We start from the raw sequence: 24328 nt of genomic DNA, 5'->3' as shown, positions 1-24328 counted from the left end.
AGGGACAATGTATGTCTTGGTGTCAGGACAATGTATGCTTTAGGTGTCATGCTGGATGTCTGGGACATGTGCTTGGGTCAGGTCATGTGTGCTTGTGTCAGGGGACTGGTATGGCTTGTATGCTGGTGTCATGTATGCTTGGTGTCAGGACATGGTGAATGCTTGGTGTCAGGACATGTATGCTTGGTGTCAGGACATGTATGCTTGTGTCAGGACATGTATGCTTGGTGTCAGGAAGTGTAGTGTTTGCTTGTGTCAGGACATGTGTGCTTGGTGTCATGCTGGTGTCAGGACATGTATGCTTGGTGTCAGGACATGTACTGCTTGGTGTCATGCTGTCAGACATGTATGCTTGGTGTCAGGACATGTGTGCTTGGTGTCATGCTTGGTGTCAGGACATGTATGCTGGGCTTGGTGTCAGGGACATGTATGCTTGGTGTCAGGACATGTGTGCTTGGTGTCAGGACATGTATGCCTGGTGTCAGGACATGTATGCCTGGTGTCAGGACATGTATGCCTGGTGTCAGGACATGTATGCCTGGTGTCAGGACATGTATGTCTTGGTGTCATGCTTGGTGTCAGGACATGTATGCTTGGTGTCATGCTTGGTGTCAGGACATGTAGTGCTTGGTGTCATGCTTGGTGTCAGAACATGTATGCTTGGTGTCAAGACATGTATGCTTGGTGTCAGGACATGTGTGCTTGGTGTCAGGACATGTGTGCTTGGTGTCAGGACATGTGTGCTTGGTGTCAGGACATGTATGCTTGGTGTCAGGACATGTATGCTTGGTGTCAGGACATGTATGCTTGGTGTCAGGACATGTATGCTTGGTGTCAGGACATGTATGCTTGGTGTCAGGACATGTATGCTTGGTGTCAGGACATGTGTGCTTGGTGTCATGCTTGGTGTCAGGACATGTATGCTTGGTGTCAGGACATGTATGCTTGGTGTCAGGACATGTATGCTTGGTGTCAGGACATGTATGCTTGGTGTCAGGACATGTATGCTTGGTGTCATGCTTGGTGTCAGGACATGTATGCTTGGTGTCATGCTTGGTGTCAGGACATGTGTGCTTGGTGTCATGCTTGGTGTCAGGACATGTATGCTTGGTGTCAGGACATGTATGCTTGGTGTCATGCTTGGTGTCAGGACATGTATGCTTGGTGTCAGGACATGTATGCTTGGTGTCATGCTTGGTGTCAGGACATGTGTGCTTGGTGTCAAGACATGTATGCTTGGTGTCATGCTTGGTGTCAGGACATGTGTGCTTGGTGTCAGGACATGTATGCTTGGTGTCATGCTTGGTGTCAGGACATGTATGCTTGGTGTCAGGACATGTATGCTTGGTGTCAGGACATGTGTGCTTGGTGTCAAGACATGTGTGCTTGGTGTCAGGACATGTATGCTTGGTGTCAGGACATGTATGCTTGGTGTCAAGACATGTATGCTTGGTGTCATGCTTGGTGTCAGGACATGTATGCCTGGTGTCAGGACATGTATGCTTGGTGTCAGGACATGTGTGCTTGGTGTCAGGACATGTATGCTTGGTGTCAGGACATGTATGCCTGGTGTCAGGACATGTATGCTTGGTGTCAGGACATGTGTGCTTGGTGTCAGGACATGTGTGCTTGGTGTCATGCTTGGTGTCAGGACATGTGTGCTTGGTGTCAGGACATGTATGCTTGGTGTCAGGACATGTATGCTTGGTGTCATGCTTGGTGTCAGGACATGTATGCTTGGTGTCATGCTTGGTGTCAGGACATGTGTGCTTGGTGTCATGCTTGGTGTCAGGACATGTATGCTTGGTGTCAGGACATGTATGCTTGGTGTCATGCTTGGTGTCAGGACATGTATGCTTGGTGTCAGGACATGTGTGCTTGGTGTCATGCTTGGTGTCAGGACATGTGTGCTTGGTGTCAGGACATGTATGCTTGGTGTCAGGACATGTATGCTTGGTGTCAAGACATGTATGCTTGGTGTCATGCTTGGTGTCAGGACATGTATGCTTGGTGTCATGCTTGGTGTCAGGACATGAATGCTTGGTGTCAGGACATGTATGCTTGGTGTCATGCTTGGTGTCAGGACATGTATGCTTGGTGTCAGGACATGTATGCTTGGTGTCATGCTTGGTGTCAGGACATGTATGCTTGGTGTCATGCTTGGTGTCAGGACATGTATGCTTGGTGTCAGGACATGTATGCTTGGTGTCAGGACATGTATGCTTGGTGTCAGGACATGTATGCTTGGTGTCAGGACATGTATGCTTGGTGTCAGGACATGTATGCCTGGTGTCAGGACATGTATGCTTGGTGTCAGAACATGTATGCTTGGTGTCAGGACATGTATGCTTGGTGTCAGGACATGTATGCTTGGTGTCAGGACACGTATGCTTGGTGTCAGGACATGTATGCTTGGTGTCAGAACATGTATGCCTGGTGTCAGGACATGTATGCTTGGTGTCAGAACATGTATGCTTGGTGTCATGCTTGGTGTCAGGACATGTATGCTTGGTGTCATGCTTGGTGTCAGGACATGTATGCTTGGTGTCAGGACATGTATGCTTGGTGTCATGCTTGGTGTCAGGACATGTATGCTTGGTGTCAGGACATGTGTGCTTGGTGTCATGCTTGGTGTCAGGACATGTATGCCTGGTGTCAGGACATGTATGCTTGGTGTCAGGACATGTATGCTTGGTGTCAGGACATGTATGCTTGGTGTCAGGACATGTATGCTTGGTGTCAGAACATGTATGCCTGGTGTCAGGACATGTATGCTTGGTGTCAGGACATGTATGCTTGGTGTCAGGACATGTATGCTTGGTGTCAGGACATGTATGCTTGGTGTCAGGACATGTATGCTTGGTGTCAGGACATGTATGCCTGGTGTCAGGACATGTATGCTTGGTGTCAGAACATGTATGCTTGGTGTCATGCTTGGTGTCAGGACATGTATGCTTGGTGTCATGCTTGGTGTCAGGACATGTATGCTTGGTGTCAGGACATGTATGCTTGGTGTCATGCTTGGTGTCAGGACATGTATGCTTGGTGTCAGGACATGTATGCTTGGTGTCAGGACATGTATGCTTGGTGTCAGGACATGTATGCTTGGTGTCAGAACATGTATGCCTGGTGTCAGGACATGTATGCTTGGTGTCAGAACATGTATGCTTGGCTGTCAATGCAGACACACTGGGACTGCCTCCAAGGTTGAAAAAATAGAGGAATGTTTTATTCTTCAGTTCTGAAATGATTACTAAGATACAGTGTTAATATACAGCTATATGTAGTCTCCCTGTTACTAAGGTATTGATAAACAGTGTTGATATACAGCTGTATAAAGTCTCTCTGTTAATAAGGTATTGATAAACAGTGTTTATATACAGCTATATGTAGTCACTGTTACTAAGGTATTGATAAACAGTGTATATAGCTATATGTACTCTCTGTTAACAAGCTCTTAATGAACAGTGTATATATACAGCTGTATAAAGTCTCCTTGGTTTTACATTACAATCCCTATATCCCTGGAATATGTAGGGATGTAGGGATTGTATTGTAAAACCATGGCAATTTATTCAGAATACAAAGTGTTATATCCAAAGAAAAAAAATAGAAAGTGTTACATCGGAAAAAATTAATAAAAAGTGTTATATTGAACAAAATAAAATAAAAAGTGTTATATCGGAAAAAAAAGAAAAAAAAAGTGGTATACCGAAATGAATAAACTAAAAAGTGTTATATTGAATAAACTAAACTAAAAGGTGTTATATTGAATAAAATAAAATGTGTTACATTGAATAAAATAAAATAAAAAGGGTTATATCGGAAAGAATACAATAAAAAGTGTTATATGGAAAAAAATGCAATAAATGTGTTATATCGAAAAAAATGAAATAAAAAGTGTTATATTGAATAAAATAAAAACTGTTAAATTTAAATTTAAAAAAAAAAAATGTGTGGTCTAACAATTGAAATATAAAATATAAAAGTTTTCTTTTTGAATTGAGTGCTCTTCACCTGTCTTCTGAGTCTGGTGGAGGGCATTATGCAGGCTGATCTGTAACTGACAGTGATAAGAGACTACCTCAGCTTAATGGATGGTCCTAGCTTTGTCCCTGGTTCCCATTAAGATTTACGAGGGGCCCAGTCGCTCATGTAGACATGATGGCTGTTTTGTCATGGTAAGGTAACATGTCCGCCACCACGGCCGTAATGCTCGTTCTGTTAATGTCCACCATTTTGTTATTATGCAGTACCTGCTGATCCAGCAATAATAGTGGCTATGGCTCCAGGAATTTGAATATGTTATACCTGATTCCCGATGGTAGGGAGGACGCATTTACAAAAGAATGTTGATGTGGTGTGTAGTAAGTTCAGTGGCATTGTGTTGGGGAGCTTGTCAGTGACGTTGAGAGCTTTTCTATGATATTGGTATTAAAGTTCAGTGATATTGTGACGGAGAGATTGTAACAGTGACAGTGTATCCTTGATGTTCAGGGATTTGTCTGGGATTCCAAACTAAATGAACTTGGCAGGCAATTTGGTAAAATTGTTATTTTCCTCAATTTAAAAAAAATAAATTAAATTGTTATTTTTTAAGTTCAGAGGTATGTAAACATTGCATTCAATGCAACAATGTGAAAAATTACCCTTTCCTCTTTGTCTTTTTGGTCTGTCACCTCTACGGAGCCATAGGATTAGAGGTAACAGTATTAAATCATATAGGAAATCTTTAATTTATGTTTCGGATGTTTTACTGACATTTGTAGGTCTCAATAAATCTCTGGATGTAGTAAGTATAATTATTTAACTTCAGTGGTATAGTTATGTGGCTTCAATGGTATAGTTATGTGGCTTCAGTGGTATAGTTATTTAACTTCAGTGGTATAGTTATGTGGCTTCAATGGTATAGTTATGTGGCTTCAGTGGTATAGTTATGTGGTTTCAGTGGTATAGTTATGTGGTTTAAATGGTATAGTTATGTGGCTTCAGTGGTATAGTTATATGGTTTCAGTGGTATAGTTATGTGGTTTAAATGGTATAGTTATGTGGCTTCAGTGGTATAGTAATGTGGCTTCAATGGTATAGTTGTGTGGCTTCAATGGTATAGTTATGTGGCTTCAATGGTATAGTGGTGTGGCTTCAATGGTATAGTGATGTGGCTTCAATGGTATAGTGATGTGGCTTCAGTGGTATAGTGATGTGGCTTCAATGGTATAGTGATATGGCTTCAGTGGTATAGTTATGTGGTTTCAGTGGTATAGTTATGTGGTTTAAATGGTATAGTTATGTGGCTTCAGTGGTATAGTTATATGGTTTCAGTGGTATAGTTATGTGGTTTAAATGGTATAGTTATGTGGCTTCAGTGGTATAGTAATGTGGCTTCAATGGTATAGTTGTGTGGCTTCAATGGTATAGTTATGTGGCTTCAATGGTATAGCGGTGTGGCTTCAGGGGTATAGTTATATGGCTTCAGTGGTATAGTGATGTGGCTTCAGTGGTATAGTGATGTGGCTTCAGTGGTATAGTTATGTGGCTTCAATGGTATAGTTATGTGGCTTCCATGGTATAGCGATGTGGCTTCAGGGGTATAGTTATATGGCTTCAGTGGTATAGTGATGTGGCTTCAGTGGTATAGTGATGCGGCTTCAGTGGTATAGTGATGTGGCTTCAATGGTATAGTTATGTGGCTTCAGTGGTATAATTATGTGGCTTCAATGGTTTAGTTTTGTGGCTTCAGTGGTATAATTATTTAACTTCAGTGGTATAGTTATGTGGTTTCAGTGGTATAGTTATGTGGATTAAATGGTATAGTTATGTGGCTTCAGTGGTATAGTGATGTGGCTTCAGTGGTATAGTGATGTGGCTTCAGTGGTATAGTGATGTGGCTTCAATGGTATAGTGATGTGGCTTCAATGGTATAGTTATGTGGCTTCAGTGGTATAGTTATGTGGCTTCAGTGGTATAGTGATGTGGCTTCAAAGGTATAGTTATGTGGCTTCAGTGGTATAGTGATGTGGCTTCAATGGTATAGTGATGTGGCTTCAGTGGTATAGTTATGTGGCTTCAGTGGTATAGTTATGTGGCTTCAGTGCAGTTTCTTTGCAAGGCATTAAAGCAGTCGTCCCGGGGAAATGGTCGTGTTGTTTGTTACATATAGAACTTGCCTCTGTGGAGCTCACACACGACTCAGGGAGGGGTACGGAGGCTGAGGGTTGCTCAGTACAAGGAATATCCAAGGAATTAATCACGGAGTGGGAGTGGGATGACTCTGGACACTTTAGGGTCAGCAGGTCCACAGTGGATGAAAGTAATCAGGGATCGTAGTAATCAGTGATCACAGCCCAATGAACATTAACTTACATTCGGCAAACTCCGCAAACCCACGCCAGATAAGAGCTGTGTGTTCCTGACTGAGGTGATCAAGTTTGTATGTTCTTCCCTTCATCGTGTTCTTCAAGACTGAAGCGAGATGAAGCTGTGGATCAGTCCCCCATCCCTACCCCCCACCCCCAACCCCGACCCCAGTCCCCCACCCCCACCCTCACACCTTCACCCAACCCTCTTCTCTGCAGGGCTCTCTCAAAATGATTAATATGTTTCCTCTCAAAAATGAGAGAGGTTAAATCTCTATAATTTTGAAAAATGGCCACACTGTGCCGACTAAAGCGGGATAAGGGATCCTGGCGTTACCATTTTTCAAAGACTTGTGGCATCAAAGAGCCAATGGGTTTCCATATGCTTGGACCGCTGGGCTCCATCGTCCAGTCGTTCTGCTCCCCATGCTCCCTGCCATCAGTTGGCTCCACCCGAGTCAAAGGTAATCGGATTAAACATAAACTGCTTTGTTGAACGGAAATGGCATTCTTAGCGTTACGATGGAAGAAGGGAGACATTTGCGGTCTATGTTTATGAATTTCCCAACGATGCCAATCAGTGGAGGGGATATGATTAAACATCTCACAGGAGCCCTAATGACTTGGTGACTCGCCTTCATTGATAATCGACACGTCTTTGACTGATATGGAGGTTAAATCTATTTTTGATATAGTTCAGCCAGAGAACTCGTCTCTACCCCGCTGATGTGCAAGGTCTGAGTAGATAGTCTAAGCGCCGTGCTATTACCACAAACAGTAAATGTCTGTCTTTAATGTGAAATAGATTCGATGGCTTACGACCAGGTTGCTAATGATGATGGCATGATGGTTTGATAGGACTCAAGATTCTAAAGAGGTGTTTGAAACCTCTTAAACTAACAGGAATTGTATATATACCCTCCACTTAAACAACCTGAAAACGCATGAAACCCCACGAGGTAATTTTATAAAATGGGGAGCGCGGTTAAAAAGCCAGACTGTGAAGATTGGCTTATTTTCGTGATTGCTGGGCCTTTTTGAATGCCTGAAGTCTGTTCGTTTACCGTTAACCTTAAATAGGAATTGGATTACCCTGGTTGATGAAATGAGAATCTAATTGTTATGAAGTTGTATGAGCTGCAGATTACATGCATTTAGAAAAATGACTGCACCATTTTATCATAACACAAAATTATAATAAGCGGGAAACTATCTACAAATTACATCAAACTGTTTAAAAGTGATGTAGACATGGTGATGAGGTTGCACATGACTTTTAAACAGTTTGATGGAATTTCTAGCAAATTATTATGAAGCCAATTATATTTTTGTGTCATGATAAAAAGTTAAAGTAATTTTTATGAAGTGAAAGTTTGTTAAAACAGCAGGAGGGAAATTAAACCCAGCATTATCTGATTAAGTTTGTTCAAGAAGTAGTCCGCGTTTAAATAATTAACATGAAGGGAAGTGGCGACTTCAAATGCAGAAGAATTATCAGCCTAATCTGTAGCCTCCCTTACCAAGTAGACACGGGGCGGTCGGGTAGCCTAGTGGTTAAAGCGTTCGCTCGTCACGTTTGATTCCGGACATGGGTACAATGTGTGAAGCCCAATATCTGGTGACCCCCGCCGTGATATTGCTGGAATATTGCTAAAAGCGGGGTAAAACAATACTCACTCACTCACTCACCAAGTAGACACAGAAGGTACAGGGGTACAAACTAACAGTTTTAGTCCTATAGCCCTTAACATGATATCATATAGCAAAACCCTTAAAAGTGACACATTTCTACTAAGTCAAACAGAAGTGTTTACTACTGGGACCCTGAGTTCCCAGAGACTCTTGTGTGATAGATGAAGCCAACATTTATCAAAGAAAATACCTGCTTGTAAAACATCTTTTCTACTACATGTTATACACCATTTGAAAGATCTAATCATATTGTTTATAAATATGAAAGTTCTGTTTATCACATTATTTAAATGATGCATTTACAACTTAATTAAGTTCGTTGTAAATAAAATAATGTAAGCTAACACATTCATAACATCCAGATTAAGGACCAAGGAAGAAAACATTTAACGATTTTCAGCAAATATAAGATTTAATAAAATCCACTTTCCTTTTTTATTTTCATTGTTTACGTAATTGGAAAATTATTTTTAAAAGAATTCTAAATAGTATCTGTTTTCACCCATTTCCCGATAGCAGCGGCTGTCCGCTCAGTAACTTGAAGAAATACCTCCGTTTTCGAAGCTTTGTGTGAATAACACGTTTGTCGCAGACTGACACATGACTCATCACTAGAAAGCTTGTTTTTTCATCTACACGCCCGTAACATACGATTTCTTTGGCTAAAATTTGGTTTCTAATGACGCTTTCTAGCCGAAATCTGCTACAAGCTTCATGATTGGTCACATTTAAGCACGTAACCTCAGGCAGCCAATCCAATCGTGTATGATAAATTTCAGATTTTGATGAAAGATTTTTTGTTAAATTGTGTTATTCCAAATGTTTTAAGCAGGAAATCGCGATCTATATTAAAAATATGGAGCTTCATGCATATATTTTGTCATGAAACATCATGTTCGAGGTGATGAAAGCCGAGATGTCATTTGATTAACATCACATGCGATCACATGAAAAGATGGAAAAAATAACTTAGCTGTAAGTTTGGCAACTTTTAGATTTTATTTATCACTTTATATATTATATTTAAAGATTTGCTTGAAAAGTCTTTATTTTGCTCTTTGACATGTTTGATGTGGACCCGTTGTGTGTCAGAGAATTTTATTTTCAATAACATTGTGGGAAATAGTGAATTATTTTTTAATCTATCGCTAAAAAATGATAAATTTAAATGAAATACGTATTTCATACATTGTGAAATGTAATGGATTTGATAAATGGTATGACAGGTGGGTTAATAAAATTATATACTACGGTATATATATGATACCGGCCTACGGTGTTGAAAGGGTTAACTATTGGGCAGTTTGGCAAGGACAACAGGACTAGTGCCAATTTCTAAGAGACCAATCATTTGTATATCTTGTTTTGGAGATGTATCTTAAAAATAGGTGAGGTGAGGTGAAATTGGGTTTAATGTCGCGTCCAAGATTATTGCACTTATATAGCGATGTGCATGTACGTGTGTGTGTGTGTGTGGCTGCTTGTTCTAGTCCGGACTGATGCCGATTTATAGTGCTAGCTCACAGAGATACCATGCCGCAGTTTAACATGAATACCCCACTCAGACACCGAGCGGACCAGTCCTTGTTTTAGCCCCTTAATGCTGAGCGCCAGACAAGTACCATCTTTTAACATCTTTTGGTATGACACGGCCAAGGATCGAACCCCAGACCTGCTGCTCTCCGGGTAGACGCTCTACCACTAGACCACGGAGGCGGTCGCTCAAAAATAGCAAGTCTCCAAACAACGTCCCAGGGTCCCCCCACAAATGTCAAAGAGTCAGTCCCTGAGGAGAATCAGGCAGCATCTCATTTGTGTGTGCATTTGTGTAGAAAAAAAAGTTTTCTTGAGGTATTGTTAATGACATAAGGAATCGCACATGATTGTCTTTTGATATTAAATGTAGCTACAAGTGTTTATATCAAGCATTAGTGAGTGAGTGAGTTGGGTTTAATGCCGCTTTTAACAGTATTCCAGTTATATCACGGCGTGTCAGCTTAATGTGGGAGGAAAGCCCGAAGTGATGCAGGTGTCAGACGTTTACCACTGATGCTGATGCTATGGTGCTGACAAACCTAGAAACATAATCGGGGGCGAACCGGGATTCGAATCCACAATCATTGGTTTCTGGCGTGACCAAGGGACACAACGCTGCACAGCGAATCGCGTCTCCTTAGACGACTGGGCCACCTGTGCCCCCATCAAGCATTAAGAAGTGATTTAGAAAAGGATGAGAATTTATTGATGTCAACACAATGTTTCGGAGTATACGTATGCTTACTCCTTCATCAGGTGAAAGATGAAGAATTAAGCATCGACACCAAAACGATGTGTTCCTCATAATAAAGACGTTGACATTCACATATTCTCTTCCCTTAAGTGTTAATATATTGGATATCAAAAGACACGAGTGTGAGATTCTAATTATCATCCAACATCTTTCTTCCAACTTCTTCAGTTTGTAAACAGTAATATCCAGCGCCTTGAGTGTACAAAGAAAAGCTAACCAGCCTCAGTGGCAGAGAGATTCGTGACATAATAATAATAATAACTACAGATTTATATAGCGCTGGTATCCAGTTCGAAGAACTGCTCAAAAGCGCTTCATTTGAGTCTACACAAAAAAGAGGCATTACACAGCTAGGAAAACACAAAGCCTCAATACTCCAAGAAAGATTTGGTGAAAAGATAGGTTTTGAGTCTTGATCAGAACAAAGTAGAACTGTCAATGTTCCTGATATCCAATGGCAGCCTATTCCATACCTCAGGGGCAACTTTGGCGAAACTCCGACCTCAAAAAGTCGCCATTCTCACACTAGGCGCAGAGAGTAGGGACTGGCAGCTTGATCTGAGAGATCTCCCAGGCACATACTCTTCAAGAAGCTCGCTGATATAAGTTGGTTTTTGATTGTGTCTCGACTTGAACACAATCAGCATCACTTTATACTGGATTCTCTCATTGATTTTGAGCCAGTGGAGGTTCCGTAGAATTGGTGTGATATGGTCAAACTTTTTGGATTTAGTAACAAGACATCATTTGATTGTGATGTCACAATGGTCTGCAAGCAGTGTGATGCAATTTCTCCTTGCTTGTTCTCTCACCTGATATTTCCTGAGGAGGCCAGTTTTAGATGATACAGGGATAATTGTTGAACAAGTGTTTAATAGTCTTGAGAATGTAAGAAAGCCTTCTTCATTAGATGACGGGTAGAGATCCTAATATTCTTTTTATCCCCCGCCCAACAAAGTTGGCAGGGGATATAGAAACGGGCTCCGTCTGTCCGTCTGTCACATTTTTGTTTCCGGAGCATAACTCATAAACCGTTCAATATTTTTCATCAAACTTTGCAGGTCTGTCAGGTACATGCTGAACTTGTGCCTTTTGCTATTTAGAAATTTTAGAAATTTTTATTTTTTACGTTTCCATGGCAACAAGATGGACTTAGGTTCCAAACTCATCTTTTTTTTACAATTTCCATGACAAGTTCCACCTCGGTTAAAAAAGGTTAGGGTTTGATTAGATTTAATTATGTCATAAATTCTGCAACAGGGGCTGGGGATATAGCCACGTTAGTGGCAAACTCTTGTTGGTTTTGTCTTTTTATACATAGTTATGACGTATTCAGAAGCTTGATGTATTAAGATCTGGGTTAGTATTGGTCTTCGGCAACCGATGCTTGTCGTAAGAGGCGACTACCGGGATCAGGTTGTCAGGCTTAGTGACTTGGTTGATGCATGTCATCATATTCCGATTGCTTAGATCAGTGCTCATGAAGTCAATCACAGGACTGCCTGGTCCAGACTTGATTATTTACAGACTGCTGACTAAAACCCGGAATATTGCTGAGTGTGACATTGAACAACAAACAAACATCCTGGAATCAATCATTAAATTACAGGCAAATACCAACTCTAATCCAGAGTGCCGTTCGACAAAGCTATCTTAGCACTAAGAGGATCGTAACTCCCATACTTACTCAGACTTACGACAGTCGTAGCGCTAGGATTACTTTGTCGAACGGGGCCAATGAGACTGATGATTTGAATGGTGGTGTCCGGGGTAATTGTTTCCGATGTTCAAGTTCCTACTATCTGAAGACTTGACTATGAGTTGAATGTGCATGGGTGTCTTTGAGTAGCTTTTGAGGACTATGATTCGAAATGAGTCCTCAATGCTTAAGCTTCCCGTGAAGATTCCTGGGTAGAATAGCTCTTCAGCAACCCATGCTTGCCGTAAAAGGCGACTGTGCTTGTCGTAAAAGGCGACTAACGGGATCGGGTGGTCAGGCTCGCTGACTTGGTTGATACATGTCATCGATCCCAATTGCGTGGATTGATGCTCATGATATTAATCACTGGATTGTCTGGTGCAGACTCGATTATTTACAGACCGCCGTCATATAGTTGGAATATTGCTGAGTGTGGAGTTAAACAACAAACCAACCAACCAATGCTTAAGCTTGTTTCATCTTGGAACTGAATAAAAGTGACAGAAGTAAATATTTTCGTCTTAATCCAGCAGGGCGAGTTACAGCTTCTGAGGACCAGTGTCCTAGTCCGTGTCCTAGTCCTCTAGTCCTTTGTACCAGAAGAAAGACAAGTTCTATGGATGAAGAAGTTCTTTATTACAATTAGTGCGAAGTTTCGGTGTAGATCCTAACACCTTTATCAAGCAAGTGATCACTTGTGATTACTAATTGTAATAAAGAAGTTGTTCATCCATAGAACTTGTCTTTCTTCATCACACAACTTCTAAATGCCACTGAAAGAAGTCCTTTGTACCAGTGTTAAAAAGAATATACAATTCTAAGGCTGTCCTAATGACATGGATGACATGGATCATAGCTCGGTCACCGGTGTGTCTGGTCCAGACTAGATCCTTTGCAGGCCGCAGTCCTACATCAGGAATATTGATGGGTTGGATCATTACTCCTGCTTTCAGTCACTGGTTTGTCTGGTCCAGACTAGATCCTTTACAGGCCGCAGTCCTACATCAGGAATATTGATGGGTTGGATCGGTACTCCTGCTTTCAGTCACTGGTTTGTCTGGTCCAGACTAGATCCTTTACAGGCCGCAGTCCTACATCAGGAATATTGATGGGTTGGATCGGTACTCCTGCTTTCAGTCACTGGTTTGTCTGGTCCAGACTAGATCCTTTACAGGCCGCAGTCCTACATCAGGAATATTGATGGGTTGGATCGGTACTCCTGCTTTCAGTCACTGGTTTGTCTGGTCCAGACTAGATCCTTTACAGGCCGCAGTCCTACATCAGGAATATTGATGGGATGGATCGTTACTCCTGCTTTCAGTCACTGGTTTGTCTGGTCCAGACTAGATCCTTTACAGGCCGCAGTCCTACATCAGGAATATTGATGGGATGGATCGTTACTCCTGTTTTCAGTCACTGGTTTGTCTGGTCCAGACTAGATCCTTTACAGGCCGCAGTCCTACATCAGGAATATTGATGGGTTGGATCGTTACTCCTGCTTTCAGTCACTGGTTTGTCTGGTCCAAACTAGATCCTTTACAGGCCGCAGTCCTACATCAGGAATATTGATGGGTTGGATCGTTACTCCTGTTTTCAGTCACTGGTTTGTCTGGTCCAGACTAGATCCTTTACAGGCCGCAGTCCTACATCAGGAATATTGATGGGATGGATCGTTACTCCTGTTTTCAGTCACTGGTTTGTCTGGTCCAGACTAGATCCTTTACAGGCCGCAGTCCTACATCAGGAATATTGATGGGTTGGATCGTTACTCATGCTTTCAGTCACCGGTGTGTCTGGTCCAGACTAGATCCTTTGCAGGCCGCAGTCCTACATCAGGAATATTGATGGGTTGGATCGTGACTCCTGCTTTCAGTCACTGGTTTGTCTGGTTCAGACTAGATCCTTTACAGGCCGCAGTCCTACAAAGCTGTGTTCTTCTTAAGCAGTACATGTGGAGTATGCTTGCCGTAAAAGGCGACCATGCTTGTCGTAAGAGGCAATTATCGGGATCGGATGGTCAGGCTCACTGACTTGGTTGATGCATGTCATCGATCCCAATTACAATCACTGGATTGTCTGGTCCAGACTCGATTATTTACAGACCGCCGTCATATAGCTGGAATATTGCTGAGTGCGGCGTAAAACAACAAACCAAACCAAAACATCTGGAGTGTTTCATCAGCATCATGTCTTGTCTGGACATGGAATCTAGAGAGGTTATCGCACGGTGCCATCATATCTACGACTTTGCATACGTGGCGATACCGTGACCTCCGATATCTCCACTCGTCTGATGGCTCGACGATCTTCAGTTCCGCCACGTAAACGGAAGTCATGAAAACAGAGAAAACTTATGTAAGAGTCTGTATTAAAAACCGGTTCGTACAAGCAACTGCCGGCAAGCTGCGGGAATCCGTTGCACAGGAGTGTGCATGATAGCACTAATGATTGTCGCAGGGACTACATCTGTGATATTCATACGCCAGGTGGTGAGAAGGCGGAACAACATTTTACGCTGATGATGATTAAAAAACATGGACAAAACTAAATCCGAGTATGGCCTCTTTGTATTTTCAATGGTTTACAGTTTTAAGCTGTAGAAAAGCATAAGATACGCTTTTCAAAGGAGCATGTGTTTGGAGGCGGCCATGTTGAATGAAGCCATATGGGAACAGATGTGAAAGTCATTGCAACACAAGGAAAATATTTGAATATTTGAAAAAATAAATGGAAAAAATCAAAGATGTGTAATCTCCCTTGAATTGACTTAGCGTTGTGGTTTGGTTGTAGCGTACAGTGGGAAGTGGAACTTGGCGAAGCGGCAGGATTACACCGTAGTACATTAGCACATTGAAACTTGTGGATTGGGTTACGATAATGCGGGATTGATGCGGGTCCCATAGGGAAGCTATGGGGTGGATAAATATTTTGAAAATAATTCCGATGACGATTTTGTGAGTGGGAGTGGAAAATGACAGGAAATTGCTCTTGGAATGAAGGGGGGACGGAGGGGAGGTAGAGTGAGGGAGGGGGGATGAATGACATCTGATATGTTTTCATTGAAACGCGAAATTTAGGCTGAATATGGTGAAAGGGTGAAAGCCATTTTGAGGAAGTGGTGAAAGAAAGAAGATGAAGACGTATTTAAGGTCATTTTGGATTTTCAAATCACATTTTTTGTAGAGAGTCAGGATCGTGTTAAAAATGATAAAAATGATAAAAATGATAAAAATGGCTTGTTTCTAATTTGGAGGGAATGGAGTGAGCGTGGAGTGTGATATGGGGGAATGATAGACAGGATGCAGTAAGTTGTGAGGATACTAGTATTGAAGGATTTATGATTTGAGAAATGGACAGGAAAAGGAAACGGGAATATGAATAAAGTCTAAAAGTTCATTGAAGCTATCAGGGGCACGGGTGGCCCAGTCGTCTAAGGCGCCGCGATTCACTGTGCAGAGTTGCGTCCCTAAGGCACGCCAGAAACCTATGATTGTGGGTTTGAATCCCGGTTCGGCCCGATTATGTTTCTAGGTTTGTCAGCACCATACCCGTGCTCGTGGGTTTCACCGAAGTGGTAAACGTCTGAGACCTGCATCACTTCGGGCTTTCCTCCCACATTAAGCTGACATGCCGCGATATAACTGGAATACAGTTTAAGGTGGCGTTAAACCACTCACTCACTCACTCACTCACTCACTCACTCACTCACTCACTCACTCACTCACTCACTCACTCACTCACTCACTCACTCACTCACTCACTCACTCACTCACTCACTCACCCACCCACCCACCCACTCACTCACTCTCTTTTCCCCCCCGATTAATACATGAGTAGTTCTTTTCTGTCGACCACAGGTCTGTCTGGTCCAAACTTACAGGCAGACCTGCTTTCAGCTCCACTATATTACTCAAAACAAGGTAAAGAACACCCACATTTGGAAGCCTGTTGCAATACCACCAGCCATGACAGATTAACTTCATGTAAAGTCAAAAACTAACCTGACTTCAAACAAATTGCCAATAAATTATAGAGCCCATACAAATTAAAAAGTAACCATCAACTTCGTACTGTGAGTTGCTGGTGTGACCTATCCAGGGAGAATAGGTCTTCAGCAACCTATGCTTGCCGTGAGAGACGACTAACGGGATCGGGTCGTCAGACTCACTGAGTTGGTTGATGCATGTCATCGTAACACAATTGCATGGATCGATGCTCATGATGTCAGTCACTGGGTTGTCTGTTCCAGACTTGATTATTCACAGACCGCCATCATATAGCTGGAGTATTGCTGAGTGCAGTGTTAAATGACAAACAAATAAACAAATATTAAGCTGGTGTAAAATTTCACTCAGTGATCTCACAATTTTATTAGTTATGAAATGAGTGGCTAGATAAACAAGGATAACAGAACAAATATATAAAGTAAAATATGAAAGAAGTGGATGAAGATGTTATCGAGATTAATGGCACACTGTATGACAAGTGCATATCGTGAGTGTTGCCATGCTTGAGCGAGTCGAATACCCATCGCCTGCGGAGACATTTTATTATCATTTTAAACCCGATCTTTGACTTTATTGCTGGCTAATGTGTTTTTTATTCTGAAGCAAGTATTTGACTAAATAGTTTCTGAAAAAGCATAGTGGCGGTGGTGTGTGTTGGTTTGTTAGCCTGAAAGGGGAGCGGAAGGTATTGGTGTAACATATATGTCACTGACTGAACGAAAACAAACGATGCTTCAACAGAGCTGTTTTGTTTTTTGTTGACAAAACTTGAGAAAAAACAGTAAATTATATGATAGGAATGAGTTTGGCGTGTTCAGATTGATGTGGGTGTTATTTGCACGTGATATTGTTTATCACTTGATGGAGCGGAGGGGAGGGGGGTGGGGGGGGGGGGGGGGGGGGGGGGGGGGGGGGGGGGGGGGGGGGGGGGGGGGGGGTAGAGGTTTGAGGTTAAACTTCCTGTAGTGTTTACAGTAAGAGTTATGAAGTCCAGTACTTGTTGTTCCTTGTGAACTGGAGTCTTCAACATTAAGTACGGAAGCCTTACAGCTCTCTTTTCATCTTACTGCAGTCGGAATGTAAAAAACAATTTTATTGCAATTTGTTTTAAAACGGCTCAAGTAATGATTATTTTTATGCATGTTTACGAGAGATTTATTTGAATTTGGCCTCAATGGTGTCTCACGTTTCTTACTTTTCAATTTTTATGTAAGGAAGTTGGCTAAATTATTTTATGAACTGAGTCTTGCAAATGTTGTCATAAAAAAATTGATGTGGAAGTTTTTCAGGTTTTGTAAGGAGCTGTGATAAGTTGATTTGCTCATATGCTTACAATATGTAATTTTAAAAGATTTAGTTTTTGCATGCTATATATTATATTAGCACAACTGTAGAAGCAAGATGTCAAGATTGGGTTACATAATCATTAAAGGTAATTTCTGTTGCCAATTACCAGCAACCAAGAGAGAGAAGGAGGGAGAAATAATTATTTAGTCATCCCTGTTGTTAATATTACAACAAACTAAGAACCATTAACTAAGAAAGATAAACTAGGATAAATTGAAATGAAATATGTATTTCAGACATTGTGAAATGTGATAGATTTAATAAATGAATGATATGACTTGTAGGTTCCTAAAAATATATATAACTTTGACGTGGCTACGAACAATTAACCATGATTGTTGAAGGGGGGAGAAATCATTATTTAGTCAACCCTGCAGTTGTGAGTACAATAGCAACTTAAGACCCATTAACCGTGATTGTTAAAGGAGGGAGAAATCATTATTTGGTCAACCCTGCAGTTGTGAATACAACAGCAACCTAAGACCCATTAACCGTGATTGTTAAAGGAGGGAGAAATCATTATTTAGTCAACCCTGCAGTTGTAAATACAACAGCAACCTAAGACCGATTACCCGTGATTGTTAAAGGAGGGAGAAATCATTATTTAGTCAACCCTGCAGTTGTGAATACAACAGCAACCTAAGACCCATTAACCGTGATTGTTAAAGGAGGGAGAAATCATTATTTAGTCAACCCTGCAGTTGTGAATACAACAGCAACCTAAGACCCATTAAACATGATTGTAAAAGGAAGGAGAAATCATTATTTAGTCAACCCTGCAGTTGTGAATACAACAGCAACCTAAGACCCATTAACCGTGATTGTTAAAGGAGGGAGAAATCATTATTTAGTCAACCCTGCAGTTGTGAATACAACAGCAACCTAAGACCCATTAACCGTGATTGTTAAAGGAGGGAGAAATCATTATTTAGTCAACCCTGCAGTTGTGAATACAACAGCAACCTAAGACCCATTAAACATGATTGTAAAAGGAAGGAGAAATCATTATTTAGTCAACCCTGCAGTTGTGAATACAACAGCAACCTAAGACCCATTAACCATGATTGTTGAAGGAGGGAGAAATCATTATTTGGTCAACCCTGCAGTTGTGAATACAACAGCAACCTAAGACCCATTAACCGTGATTGTTAAAGGAGGGAGAAATCATTATTTAGTCAACCCTGCAGTTGTGAATACAACAGCAACCTAAGACCCATTAACCGTGATTGTTAAAGGAGGGAGAAATCATTATTTAGTCAACCCTGCAGTTGTGAATACAACAGCAACCTAAGACCCATTAACCGTGATTGTTAAAGGAGGGAGAAATCATTATTTAGTCAACCCTGCAGTTGTGAGTACAACAGCAACCTAAGACCCATTAACCGTGATTGTTAAAGGAGGGAGAAATCATTATTTAGTCAACCCTGCAGTTGTGAATACAACAGCAACCTAAGACCCATTAACCGTGATTGTTAAAGGAAGGAGAAATCATTATTTAGTCAACCCTGCAGTTGTGAATACAACAGCAACCTAAGACCCATTAACCGTGATTGTTAAAGGAAGGAGAAATCATTATTTAGTCAACCCTGCAGTTGTGAATACAACAGCAACCTAAGACCCATTAACCGTGATTGTTAAAGGAAGGAGAAATCATTATTTAGTCAACCCTGCAGTTGTGAATACAACAGCAACCTAAGACCAATTAACCGTGATTGTTAAAGGAGGGAGAAATCATTATTTAGTCAACCCTGCAGTTGTGAATACAACAGCAACCTAAGACACATTAACCGTGATTGTTAAAGGAAGGAGAAATCATTATTCTCCCAGTCGTATTGTGCAATCTCTGGCCTGTTTTGTGAAATCTCCCAGTAGTCTTGGGTCATTTCTTGCCTGTCTTGTGCAACCATTGGTCAGTCTTATTGAATCCCCAAGTAGTCTTGTGCAATCTCTGGCCAGACTTGTGCAATCTCCCCGTCGTCTTGTGCAGTCTCTGGCCTGTCTTGTGCAACCATTGGTCAGTCCTATTCATTCTCCCAATAGTCTTGTGCAATCTCTGGCCAAGCTTGTGCAATTGTCCAGTAGTCTTGTGCAATCTCTGGCCAAGCTTGTGCAATCTCTGGCCAAGCTTGTGCAATTGTCAAGTAGTCTTGTGCAATCTCTGGTCTGTCTTGTGCAACCATTTGTCAGTCTTATTCAATCTCCCAGTAGTCTTGTGCAATCTCTGGCCTGTCTTGTGCAACCATTTGTCAGTCTTATTCAATCTCCCAGGAGTCTTGTGCAATCTCTGGTCTCTCTTGTGCAACCATTTGTCAGTCTTATTCAAACTCCCAGGAGTCTTGTGCAATCTCTGGCCTGTCTTGTGCAACCATTTGTCAGTCTTATTCAATCTCCCAGGAGTCTTGTGCAATCTCTGGCCTGTCTTGTGCAACCATTTGTCAGTCTTATTCAATCTCCCAGGAGTCTTGTGCAATCTCTGGTCTGTCTTGTGCAACCATTTGTCAGTCTTATTCAAACTCCCAGGAGTCTTGTGCAATCTCTGGCCTGTCTTGTGCAACCATTTGTCAGTCTTATTCAATCTCCCAGGAGTCTTGTGCAATCTCTGGCCTGTCTTGTGCAACCATTTGTCAGTCTTATTCAATCTCCCAGGAGTCTTGTGCAATCTCTGGTCTGTCTTGTGCAACCATTTGTCAGTCTTATTCAATCTCCCAGTAGTCTTGTGCAATCTCTGGCCTGTCTTGTGCAACCATTTGTCAGTCTTATTCAATCTCCCAGGAGTCTTGTGCAATCTCTGGCCGGTCTTGTGCAACCATTTGTCAGTCTTATTCAATCTCCCAGTAGTCTTGTGCAATCTCTGGCCAGGCTTGTGCAACCATTGGTCAGCCCTATAGAATCTCTAAGTAGTCTTGTGCAATCTCTGGCCAGGCTTGTGCAATCTCTCCGTCATCTTGTGCAATCTCTGGCCTGTCTTGTGCAAACATTGGTCAGCCCTATAGAATCTCTAAGTAGTCTTGTGCAATCTCTGGCCAGGCTTGTGCAATCTCTCCGTCATCTTGTGCAATCTCTGGCCTGTCTTGTGCAAACATTGGTCAGCCTTATAGAATCTCTAAGTAGTCTTGTGCAATCTCTGGGCAGGCTTGTGCAATCTCTCCGTCATCTTGTGCAATCTCTGGCCTGTCCTGTGCAACCATTGGTCAGTCCTATTCATGCTCCCAATAGTCTTGTGCAATCTCTGGCCAAGCTTGTGCAATTGTCAAGAAGTCTTGTGCAATCTCTGGCCTGTCTTGTGCAATCTTCATGTATGACTGGTACCATTTTCAGAATTTAAGATATTTTCGCATATGATTGTACAAGACATATATCAACTTTTGTTGTTTGCAGATGACATTTGGTTGAATTTCACATGGGATGAAAAGCTAAGGTAAGCCAATTCATACCATTATAATATCAACATTCACATCAATTCCTGCTTGGTCTCCTGTACTTCATGCTTGTCATGAGATGAAACCCCAGGAAGACCTGGGTTAGAATAGGTCTTCAGCAACCCATGCTTGTTGTAAGAGGCGACTAACGGGATAGGGTGGTCATGCTCGCTGACTTGGTTGATGCATGTCATCGTATCCCCATGCTCATGATGTCAATCACTCGATTTTCTGGTCTAGACATGATTATTTACAGACTGCTGTCATACAGGTGGAATATTGCTGAGTGCAGAGTAAAACAAACAAACCTGAGATGACTACATAGGTTTGTGTCCTCGTGAGTTTGCTGATTGGGCGTCATCAAACCCTAACAGTGAGGGCTGTTTGAAGCTTTCGTATAATTACAGATTATGTTGACTTGCTTAAAACATTATTCACATAACTGTTTTCTCTTGTGATGTTTGTTGAAATGCATCACCAGAGCTCCAGATAAGCTGCATATATGCGTAAAGTACGCATTAGAAATGCAGAAATACACAGTAAAATAAAATCCAAGCGTATCAAATACGCAACGAACATTACAGATAGGCTACAAAAATAAAACTTGTGCGTATCATCAAAATATTGTGAAGTTACCCTGCATATTCGATTAGCGAATCAGCAACTTATTTTGAAATTATAAATGGGCACTCCGTCAACCTAGCCAAACTCCACGATGACAGTTACATCATGATCATTTGCCATCACACTTTCTTGTGGAAGTATCGTGGTATTTGTGAGTCCTATAAAGCTCTCTAACCCACATGACACCAGTTTGCAGGGACTAGATGAAAAGTGTTTTTAAATATTTAACTTAAATACCCACATGTGTAAAAACTAGTGGGTTACAGAAATTTGAATACCCAGATAGAATTACTGATACCCAATGATTTTAAAATGCATGGGTAAAATACCCACAACACCAAAAGCTTATCTGGAGCTCTGCATCACTCTGGTGTTACTGGTCACTGGACCACAAGCATGAAAATCCTGATTAGTGCTCACTTATCTGTGGACCAGTACTTTATTGTTCTTGGTGACAGCCTCCGTGGTCTAGTGGTAGAGCGTCCCCCCGGAGAGCGGAAGGTCCGGGGTTCGATCCCCAGCCGCGTCATACCAAAAGACGTTAAAAGATGGTACTTGTTGTTACCCTGTCTGGCGCTCGGCAATAAGGGGCTAAGGTCGGCTCGGAGTCAGTATACTGTGTCTGAGTGGGGTATTCATGTTAAACTGCGGCATGGTATCTCAGGGGGCTAGCACTATTAATTGGCATCAGTCCGGACTAGTACAAGCAACCACACAAACACACACATACACATGCATGCACGTCGCTATATAAGTGCAATAATCTTGGACGCGACGTTAAACCCCATTTCACCTCACCTTTTCTTCTTGTGGACAAGATATCATGCTGTAGCATTAAATTGATAAATAGAATCGTTCCCGGCATTGTGGAGTGTGTTTGATCATGATTAGCAAGCTTCGTACAGATTTGGGTAAGAGCTTACTTTGTAGCTAAAAAGTAAACCAACTTGCTAGGTATGCAGATCCCTGGAAGCAGTAGCCAATCTATATAGATGTTGACTGGAAGAAATTAGGTAAATATTGAAGGAACTAGTGAGGTAGGTCACCATAAACTCCTGTGCTGGTGGTATGTAGAGACCAAGTGGATCGGGTGGTCAGTGATTGCGGACGTCGTACCCTGTAGGCGTGGATCATTGCTCACATCTCAAATGTGTGGTTCTTTCACAAATTAGTAGACCTGTGAACCCATGCTTGCCGTAAAAGGTGACTATGCTTGATGTAAGAGGGGACTAGCGGAATCGGGTGGTCAGGCTCGCTTACTTGGTTGGTGCATGTCATCGTATCCTAATTACAAGGATCATTGTACCATTGTAGCTTAGATGTCCTTGAAATACACCATTGTAGCTTAGATGGCCTTGAAATACACCATTGTAGCCTTGATGTCCTAGAAATACACCAGTATAGCCTAGATATCCTTGAAATACACCAATGGAACCTTTATAGCCTTGAAATACTCCATTGCAGCTTTGAAATACACCACTGTAGCCTTGATGGTATGAAATACTTCAAGGTAGCCTCGATGTGAAATCCTTGAAATCCTTGAAATCCTTGTTTGAGTAGGATGTACAGGAACAAAGTGAGTCTCCAGACTACGCAACAACCTCAGTTATGAAGTATGGCGTTTCTTCCCCGTGTGTTTGTTGCTGACTGGAGGCAGGTTACCCTGATAATGCAGTAATGTCATATCACCGGTCTCTTCCTGTCTCCCAAACCCAACTGTACATTACAGGAGGGAGTCAGAACCCTGAGATGTTGTGTTAGCGAATAAACACATCAAGTCTCAGTAACACCTCTGTAAGCATCAAAGCTAGTTGTGCACCAGTAGTAGATGTAGCCAGACATTGACATTTGTGAGGGAAATAGTATCGGAGTGAATTCCAGGCCTGTTCTATTGGGTTCACCACAGAAAGAGAGGGGTCATGTGTTTGGGTCTATTGGCTTGATTAGAGGGAGCTACATTGAAAACAAATCTTGGTAGTTATTGGGAGATAATGTTTGTGGTGCTGCCCTGTTGTTTGAATGTTTTTCTTGGTTGGTTATAAATCTAGAATTTTGAGTATGGTGTCAGAAATTTGAGACCTTTGAAAAATGAATATGTTTTAAAGGTTGAGATTTTGATTATTGTAGCAGGGCGTGGTGTGTTCCCGCATCCATGCCTTTTAATATTTCAGCCTGATGATGGTGAGGTGGTGAAATGGGGTTTAACTTCAGCGTCCAAGATTATTGCACTTATATAGCGACTAGCATGCACGTGTGTGTGTGTGTGGCTGCTTGTACTAGTCCGGACTGATGCCAATTTATAGTGCTAGCACACTGAGATACCATGCCGCAGTTTAACATGAATACCCCACTCAGACACAGTATACTGACTCTGAGCCGACCAGTCCTTGTTTTAGCCCCTTAATGCCGATTGCCAGACAGGGTAACAACAAGGACCATCTTTTAACGTCTTTTGGTATGACACGGCCGGGGATCGAACCCCGGACCTTCCGCTCTACCACTAGACCACGGAGGCGGTCTGATGATTGAGTTTACCTCGATGGTCATGTGCAGTGTCCGATATACCGTATTTTCTTGAGTATAGTGCACACTTTTTTTTCCAAAAGACACAGCTGTGTAGGAGGGGGTGCACATTATACACGCCATAATGAGTTTTGATGGTTTTTACCCAAACGGAAAGACATTACCGTGAGCATGTAACACCAGAAATACCTTGTCAACAAATCCATACTGAAGTACGCAAATTAATCATGTAATTACACTATCTGGCTATAAAAAGTGTTCTTTGTATATCTGGACTTATGTTTGTAACTTATTTAATAAATTTTATCAAAAATTCCTTTTAATATTGTTTTAATTAATTTCGGAAAAATTGTGTGTGAAGCGATCGGAAG

General features: G+C 41.8%; 1 protein-coding gene across 1 annotated transcript in view; it reads left to right on the top strand.

The window, feature by feature from the left end:
* LOC124122871 (cell adhesion molecule-related/down-regulated by oncogenes-like) overlaps positions 1–24328 on the top strand; it is a 346871-nt gene that overhangs the window by 84647 nt on the left and 237896 nt on the right. The window contains exon 3 of the mRNA XM_048390129.1: positions 20770–20809. The gene's annotated coding sequence lies outside the window, so the exon portion shown is untranslated. The remainder of the gene's footprint in view (positions 1–20769; positions 20810–24328) is intronic.

Source organism: Haliotis rufescens, unplaced genomic scaffold, assembly GCF_023055435.1.
Source record: "Haliotis rufescens isolate VD_foot unplaced genomic scaffold, xgHalRufe1.0.p SCAF_84, whole genome shotgun sequence".
In the NCBI taxonomy this organism is placed as follows: domain Eukaryota; kingdom Metazoa; phylum Mollusca; class Gastropoda; order Lepetellida; family Haliotidae; genus Haliotis; species Haliotis rufescens.
Note: the sequence above shows the minus strand (reverse complement) of the source record. Positions and strands in the feature narration are given on the sequence as shown.